This window comes from Bison bison, unplaced genomic scaffold, assembly GCF_000754665.1.
Source record: "Bison bison bison isolate TAMUID 2011002044 unplaced genomic scaffold, Bison_UMD1.0 scf7180017864244, whole genome shotgun sequence".
NCBI lineage: Eukaryota > Metazoa > Chordata > Mammalia > Artiodactyla > Bovidae > Bison > Bison bison.
Window position 1 is genome coordinate 2940877 of NW_011494816.1, and position 9565 is coordinate 2950441.

Below are 9565 nucleotides of genomic sequence, written 5' to 3' on the forward strand. Positions count from 1 at the left end.
AAAAAAAACAAACACTTCTTTTGACCTAATTTCTAGTACTTAATACCTATTCAGGTCTTGCCCTCATATCTCTTCACCCTTTTGTGCAAAACTTATCCAAAATGTGGTCTGTACATGCTGTCTCCAATCTTTTTCTTACCCTTTTCTTTCTCCCCTGCCACTCCACTAACCATTCTTCTCAACGTCCAGGTTGCTGAATTCAGTTGTCACTCTTCTCTCATCTTATTTATTCAGCAGCATTTGACCCAGGTGATCATTTCTTCCTCCCTTTCTCCATTTGGCTTCCAGGATGCATCTTCTCTTCCTCCTCCTCTCCCATGCCTTCCTCTTTCTTCTCTTCTCCTCCTACCTCATTTTTGCTCCTTCTCATCCTCTTGATTTCTCATCAACCATAGTTCTAAATCTTTGTGTACCCCCAAGACTCTGTACTTGTATATGTCTTCCCTATCCAATCTCTCTTCCTTGTGGTAATTTTGTCTAGTTTCATAACTTTAAAAGAAATTTATATGCTGATATATCCATGTTTTATGTCTAGACTGTACCCTGCTTTTGAACTTGAGTGATACATTCAGTGGTTTATTCAACATATACACCTGGTTATCAAAATAGCCTAATGTGTCCAAAAGTAAACTCCTGTTGTCCTTACCCTAATCTGCTTTTCCTATTTTAGTATATGGCAACTCCTTCCTTTCTGTTGCTTGTGACAAAACCTTGGAAATAATTTTTAACTCCTCTTTTATTCTTATATCCAATATCCTATCTGTTAGGAAATCCTATCGACTCTGTCTTTAAAATATATCCAAGGACTATCTCTTATCTCTCCCACCTGCTAACCTGGTCCAAGCCCCTGTCAGAACCAACTTGGATTCTTACAATATCCTCCTGTCTATCCTCCTGTCTGGTTCCCCAGCTTTCAGGCTTGTTCCATTAAAATCTCTTCCCAACATAGCAACTAGAGTGATCACTTTAAACATCATGTCATCCTCTACCCCAAATCCTCCAATAGCTTCCCATCTCAGGCAGAATATAAAGATTCATAAGGATGGTGTTTTCCAAGGTTCTACATAATCTGTTCTTTCCATGCCCTTCTCTTGCTTCATCTTCTGCCATTCTCTCCTTTATTTATTCTACTCCAGCACCATTGGACTGCTTGTTATATTCATGGATATCTCTCTTACTTCCTTCAAATTTTAGCTCAAATATTGCCTTATCAGTAAGGCTTATTTAACTTTTATGCAGAGTACATCATGTGAAATGCCAGATTGGATGAAGCACAAGCTGGAATCAAGATTGCTGGGAGAAATACCAATAACCTCAGGTATGCAGATGATACCACACTTATGGTAGAAAGTGAAGAAGAACTAAAGAGTCTCTTGATGAAAGTTAAAGAGGAGAGTGAAAAAACTGCCTTAAAACTCAAAATTCAAAAAAATTAGGTCATGGCATCGAGTTCCATCACTTAATGGCAAATAGATGGGGAAAAAATGGAAACAGTGACAGACTTTATTTTGGGGGGCTCCAAAATCAGTGCCGATGGTGACTGCAGCCATGAAATTAAAAGATGCTGGCTCCTTGGGAGAAAACCTGTGATCAACCTAGACAGCATATTAAAAAGAAGAGATATCACTTTGCCAGCAAAGGTCCATCAAAAGCTATGGTTTTTCCAGTAGTCATGTATGTATGTGAGAGTTGGACAATAAAGAAAGCTGAGCACCAAAGAATTGATGCTTTTGAACTGTGGTGTTGGAGAAGAATCTTGAGAGGCCCTTGGACTGCAAGGAGACCAAACCAGTCAATCCTGAAGGAAATCAGTCCTGAGTCTTCATTGGAAGGACTGACGCTGAATCTGAAGTGCCAGTACTTTGGCCACCTGATGTGAAGAACTGACTCATTGGAAAAGTCCCTGAGGCTGGGAAAGTTTGAAGGCAGGAGGAGAAGGGGATTACAGAGGATGATGATGGCATCACTGACTCTATGGACATGAGTTTGAGCAAGCTCCAGGAGTTGGTGATGGATAGGGAAGCCTGGTGTGCTGCAGTGCATGGGGTCACAAAGAGTTGCACATGACTGAATGACTGAATGACTGAACTGAACTAACATGAGGGAAAAGACTTTGTTATACCCAGGTGTAAAATAGTGCCAAGGGACTTCCCTGGTGGCTCAGTGGTAAAGAATTAACCTGTGATACAGGAGATGCAAGTTTGATCCCTGGGTCAGGAATATCCCCTGGAAAAGGAAATAGCAACCCAGTCTATTTTGGAGGAATCCAAAATCACTGCAGATGGTAACTGCAGCCGTGAAATTAAAAGATGCTTCCTCCTTGGAAGAAAAGCTATGCCAAACCTAGACAGCATATTAAAAAGCAGCAACATTACTTTACCAGCAAAGATCCATCTAGTCAAAACTATGGTTTTTCCAGTAGTCATGTATGGATGTGAAAGTTGGACTATAAACAAAGCTGAGAGCCAAAGAATTGATGCTTTTGAACTGTGGTGTTGTAGAAGACTCTTAAGAGTCCCTTGGACTGCAAGGAGATCCAACCAGTCCATCCTAAAGGAAATCAGTCCTGAATATTCATTGGAAGGACTGATGCTGAAGTTGAAACTCCAGTACTTTGGCCACCTGATGCGAAGAACTGACTCATTGGAAGGAACCCTGATGCTGGGAAAGATTGAGGGCAGGAAGAGAAGGGGACGACAGAGGATGAGATGGTTGGATGGCATCACCTGCTCGACGGAACATGAGTTTGAGCAAGCTCTGGGAGTTGCTGATGGACAGGGAAGCCTGGTATACTGTGGTCCATGGGGTTGCAAAGAGTCAGACATAGCTGAGCAACTGAACTGAACTAGTGTTCTTGCCTGGGAAATCCCTTGGAAAGAGGAGCCTGGTGGGCTACAGTCCATGGGATTGCAAAAGGGTCAGACAACTTAGTGACTAAAAATAATAGTGCCTAACTTACAGAAGGTAGCCAGTATTATTTGTTGGGGGGAAAAAAAAAAGTGTAATGGCTACCTGGAAAAAATCAATTGTAGTTGTAAAAGGAAGTTTGTCTCCAAAATCAGAGGCAAGGTTGCAACTACTTAGGGAAGAACAAATTTTTGTCATAAACTGTGCTTCCTGCCCTTCCTCCCCTGCTGCTGCTGCTGCTAAGTCGCTTCAGTCGTGTCCGACTCTGTGAGACCCCATAGACAGCAGCCCACCAGCCTCCCCCGTCCCTGGGATTCTCCAGGCAAGAACACTGGAGTGGGTTGCCATTTCCTTCTTCAATGCATGAAAGTGAAAAAATAAAGTGAAGTCGCTCAGTCGTGTCTGACTCCTAGCGACCCATGGACTGCAGCCCACCAGGCCCCTCCGTCCATGGGATTTTCAAGGCAAGAGTACTGGAGTGGGGTGCCATCGCCTTCTCCGATATCCATCCCCTACCTAGTCTCCAGTTTTCCACTTCAATAATTTCTGATGATTTATGCTCCGAACTGATCCATTACCAGACCCATCCCAACCAATCTTTTACGCACCTAAAATGAGTATTCTACCTAAACACAAATCTGATGATGTTTCTCCCCAGTTTAAAACACTTTCATGTCTCCCCATTGTCCTCAGAATAAAACCCAAACTTCTTAGGATGGCTTAGATCATCCTCATGATCTGGCTCCTGGTTGTATCTCTAGTTTAAATTATTAGTATTCTGGCTCAGATAGTAAAGACATTGCCTGCAATACAGGAAACCTGGGTTTGATCCCTGGGTTGGGAAGATTCCCTGGAGAAGGGAATGGCAATCCACTCCAGTATTCTTTCCTGGAGAATTCCATAGACAGAGGAGCCTGGTGGGCTATAGTTCATGGGGTGGCGAAGAGTCAGATACAAGTGACGAACACTTTCATTTCACTTTGCATTCTCATTTTAACATCATATAGCGAAATTGTTTCAGTTCTAGACTTGTACTTTGGCACATTCATTGTTGTCCATGCTACCTCCCCCTTCTAAGTAATTCGTATTAATCCTTCAGATTTCACTGAGACCTCACTTCCTTTAGAGAGCCCTTCCCTGACATTCCCCTCCCTTTTCCTGACAACTCTGAAGAATGGGCAAAGGATAGTGCAGGAACAGATAAATTGGAAAGTCTTAAGAAATTAAACTTCTGCAATGAAATGAGAAAACTATAGTCAAGATTCTTTAGATCATGGTTGGATTTCTTTAAGAACTTTGTAAATTTTCTTTAGCTATGTTGGCATGGTAAAGATTGAAGGCAGGAGAAGGGGACGACAGAGGACAAAATGGTTGGATGGCATCACTGACTCAATGGACATGAGTTTGAGCAAGCTCCGGGAGATGGTGAAGGACAGGGAAGCCTGGCATGCTGTAGTCAATGGGGTCACAAAGAGTTGGACACGACTGAGCTGCTCAACAACAACTGGCATGAAATACAGGGGAAAGATCATGAGCTCTGATGTCAAAAAAGCCTGAATTCAGAGTCCATCTCCACCTTACCTTTGGGTAGTACCCTGTGAGCTTCACTTCCTCTTCTGGAATACCAAACTTACCGAATTTCAAAAACTAAGAGATCAACACTGCCTGTGTCAGTTTTGTGCTTTCTAGTAGACAGGATAATTTCTAAGGAAAAGGGTCATTTGAAGCTCTGAGACTTTTAGCAACTGTCGCTTTCTGGGCATCAAAAACACAAAGACTAGCTATTAAGTCTTTGTCTTATCCATGTCTGTAGCTTTGGTTTATTTTTCTTATTGTAGTGATCAGCAGTAAAACCTGTATTACTATAGGAAGAGCCTGCTTAGAAAATAAAGGAACTGGAATCACAGAGCAGTACAAAGTATCAATGGCCCTAAAGAAAAGGCTTCCTGTATTTAGGGAGGGGCAGCCTGGAGTTCTGAGATCTCCCTCTTGACTAGTCTCCCTCTGTGCTCAGTCACTCAGTCTTGTCCGACTCTGTGAGTTCTGGACTGTAGCACGCCAGGTTCCTCTGTCCATGGGATTTTTCAGGCAGAATACTGCAGCGGGGTTGCCACGTTCTCCTCCAGGGGGTCTTCTCCACCCTGGGATCAAACCCACATCTCTTCAGGTATTGGCAGGAAGTCTACCACTGAGCCCTCTGGGAAGCCCCAGTCTCCCTCTTTGCTAATTTGATTAGTAAAAGGTAACACACTGAAGTAGTGAACTTGAAGAAAGACAAACCACTCCAGGGAAACGAAATTAAGGAAATTATTCTCTAAGGCCCATCCAAAAAGACTCTTTTTGTCTCTATCACAGGTGGGCAGAAAATGAGTAAAATAAGGGCAAGTGATACATATAAAACTACATGCATCCATTTAAAGTACTGTCCTTTATTCCAACATTCTCTCTCCGTGTTTATTAGTTTTAACATTTTTTTTTAGTGAACTTATTGTGAAGGCTTATGAGAGGAGAAACTCCTCTACCAACTTAGGTCCGATTGTTGGAGGTGGCAGGAGACCTATAAATTGACTGACAGTAGGTAAACAAGGGGAAATTTTATTACACACATGGGAATAACCTACATAGAAACTAACTCCTGGAACAGCTGTGGGGAAAGGTTTACATACTGGCTTAATACGACAGGGGAGTTGGTTTAGAGCTTCAAAGGATGGGAGGTTCTGATGAGAGTTGTTTATACAATTATTTGGAAATGTCTCAGTGCTCAACGGAGAAGTCAATGGCACCCCACTCCAGTACTCTTGCCTGGAAAATCCCATGGACAGAGGAGCCTGGTAGGCTGCAGCCCATGGGGTCACTAGGAGTCAGACATGACTGAGTGACTTCACTTTCACTTTCATGCATTGGAGAAGGAAATGGCAACCCACTCCAGTGTTCTTGCCTGGAGAACCCCAGGGACGGGGGAGCCTGGTGGGCTGCCGTTTATGGGGTTGCACAGAGTTGGACACAACTGAAGTGAGTTAGCAGCAGCAGCAGTGCTCAAGGTCAGTGCCCCTTTGATTGGAGACCTCCATACAAATGAGGTCTGTGGCAGGTGACTCTTCTAAAGCTCCATACTAGTTAGATAAGGCATGTTCAGATATTTTCACATTTAAGTAATCTCTATCTGTATCAGTGTGGTGGTTTCTTGGTCTCTTTAGCCCTATTACTTTGGGGAGGAAATTTTCTCCCTAAGTTGTAAAAGGCTTATGTTTTATTGTAGGAGACACTACAATAATGATGCTAAGGGCCAGTGAGATTGCAAATCATAAACTTGGAAAACTGTCAATGGGTTCCATCCTTTGAGAGAGGCCAAAGTGTGAGTGGGAATGGCCTTAATGTTTAAATGAGATTTGAGATTGTCCTGAATGGTTAAATTGATTTTCCCCTTTATAGCACAGTGTTTAAGAGCATAGATTTCAGAGTTTGATAGACTTAAATCTTATGTGTGACTCTGAAACTTCATAACCTATGAACCTGGCAAAGTTATTTCATACCTCACAATTTCCTTACCCATGAATGTCATAATTATCTTCTTTACAAGGCTGTTGCAAGGCTCAGCTGGAAAAGTATACATCAAAAAATGCTTAGCATATGTATTTCCGGTATGTATTTTCTGGATATATGGAATTCTAAGTCAATCATCAGAATGTACTGAAAACTAGTGTTATTTGAAATTATACCCTTCTTACAATAGAATTTGGCACAGTGGTAATTGATTGACTCCAAATCACATAGTTGATCTGTTCCCATAGGTCTTTAAAATAGAAGATTCTTTAAATCCATTGCTAGTATCCACAAACAATAATGTAGTTTATTTCATGAACCAGTTTCAGAGGACTTTTTTGATTATACATGTCTTAAAAAAAACTTTTATTCATTTGGTTGTGCCAGGTCTTAGTTGCATTACACAGGATCTTTGATCTTCATTGAGGCTTGAGGCCTGTGGGATCTGAAGTTGCAGCATACGAACTCTTAGTTGTGGCAAGCGAGATCTAGTTTCCTGACCAAGAATCAAACTTGGGCCCCCTGCATTGGGAGCCTGGACTCTTAGCTACTTACTGGATCACCAGGGAAATCCCACATTTGTCTTTTTAATTCAAAGGTATCGCTACTGAGACTGTACAAAGCAGCAAAGATTCTTCAAAGAGTGGGGAAGCTGGTATTAAAACAGTATCTAGGTTTAATTTACAAATTACTTTCTATATATGTGATATGAGACAAGTCATATCATTAGGCTTCCCCTTATTTATAAAGTAAGGAGTAATTCTCTTCCCTTACAACATGTTTGAGGGTTAAATACAGTACTTGTCTCATTATTCATACTATTTCCAGTTTTGAAGGGCTTTATTTTAGACTGAATTGATGAAACCAAGAATTAGGTAGAACATGTGTTTGATAACTCCTATATTGAAATATGACAATCACATTCTAGCTTTGTCATTGAAAATGGTTCCTTTTATAATGTGTATTGATGTAAAGTGATAGGAGAGCTGAGGTTTTTTGTTGTTGTTCTTTACTCTTATAGTCACATCACAGTCTAGGAGAGACAGTCCTTTATTGACAGTTTTTGAGTCACTGCATGATGATTTTAAACAGCTGTCTTACTGAATGCATAGGAACAAGCCACTCATCTGCAAAATCTGGTATCATTTCCACAAACCTGCTCCAAAGGCTGCTTCTAGAAGTCAAGAGCTGCGTGTCGATACTCCCACCCTGTGACTTGCTTTTATAGGCTTAATTTTCAGACTGCATTAGAATCTTAAATTATAAAAAGACAAAAAATGATTAATGTGAGTGCTCATGGTTTCTGATATTCACCCACTCCTCTCAATTTGAAGAGTTATGCAGTTACTCGGAGGTGTTCATTGGATTCTTACAATGCAGATTAAGAATAGGGAACAGGAAGTAGAAAGACAACTCAGGAGAAAAGAATTTAAATTTAGCAAGAGACTGGGCCAATCTACATAATAAAAACTGCTAGAAAGGGTAAGGGAGAGGGGAGAATGGAGAAAGTCTTGCTTTTTTTCTTTTTGAAGGTTGGCTATAGACAACACAGCTTAACAACTTGTTTGGTTAAATATTGTCCAAAGGTATTTATCTTCCTCAGTATGTGTGGCCCATAGTGATACCATGTTAGTATTGAATGAATTATTGAAGAGACAATGAGGGGTTAAGAAAAGCTAATACTTATTACAAAAATTATTTTAAAAACTACTTTTAAAGGTGGCTTTCCTGGTGGTTCAGTGTCTAAGATTCCACACTCCCAGTGCAGGGGGCCTGGGTTCCACCCCTGGTCAGGGAACTAGATCTCACATGCTATAACTGAGAGTCCCCATGCAGCCACTAAAGAACTTGCATGCCCCAACAAAGATCGAAGATCCCAAGAGCTGGAACTAAGACCCAGCACAGCCAAGTAAATAAAAATAAATAAAATATTTTAAAAAACCCTATCACTCTAATACATCTAATCTCACGTTTGTGTATCAGTGAAGCAGTAGTATTTCTAGTGACCATTCAACAATTCTATGGCATCTAAACACTAATGCTGCCCTACACCATCAGTAAGGACAGTCAATGTCCACTTACGACCATTTGGTGCATTCTTTTCTGTACCATTCATTTGATGCTTAATCACAATTGTCTAAGAGCTAAGCAATCTCATGCTATTATTGCACTAATGGGGGAGAGAGGAACCATTGGATTGTAAATTTGGAAGTAAGAACAGACGTGCAAAGTTTGTCACTGACTTGCTGTGTGATCTGGGCAACAGCATTAAGACCCTGATGCTGGGAAAGACTGAGGGCAGAAAGAGAAGGGGACAACAGAATGAGATGGTTGGATAGCATCACTGAATGATGATGAGTTCTTAAATTATTGAGCAAACTACAGGAGATAGTGAAGGACAGGAAAGCCTGGTGTGCTGCAGTCCATGGGGTCACAGAAAATCAGACATGAATTAGCAACTGAAAAACAACGATTTTCCCTAAGACTTAGTTTCTTCAATTATAAAATGAGGTTTCTGAAACTAAAGTTATTAAGGACTCTTCCTGGTCATGGGCTTCTTATATTGTTGCAGGAAGGAGAACCTCTTCCAGGGCCCTAGAGTGGGCTCTTGTCTAACACATGGAAAAGAATTGTCCAAGGAGACACACGTGCTGACAAAGCAGATTTTATTAAAAGGGCACCCGGGTGGAGAACAGTAGGGTAAAGGAATCTGGGAGAACTGTTCTGCCACGTAGCTCAGAGTCTCGGGTTTTTGGTGATGGAATTAGTTTCCGGGTTGTCTTTGGCCAGTCACTCTGATTCCTTCCTGGTGGCGCACACATTGCTCAGCCACGATGGATGCCAATGAGGATTCTGGGAGGTGGTCTGATACATGGTATCCCCTTTTGACTTTTCCCAAACTCTTCTGGTTGTGGTGGCTTATTAGTTCCATGTTCCTTACTAGGACCTCCTGTCATAAAATCACTCATGCAAATGGTTACTATGGTGCCTGGCCAGGGTGGGCAGTTCCTAATAATACTTTGTTTTTTGGTAGCCTCCCTCACTAAATGGACTTAAACAATAATGCCAGTTAATTATCTCAACAGTTGTGTGAATGACTATCAACTCAGATATG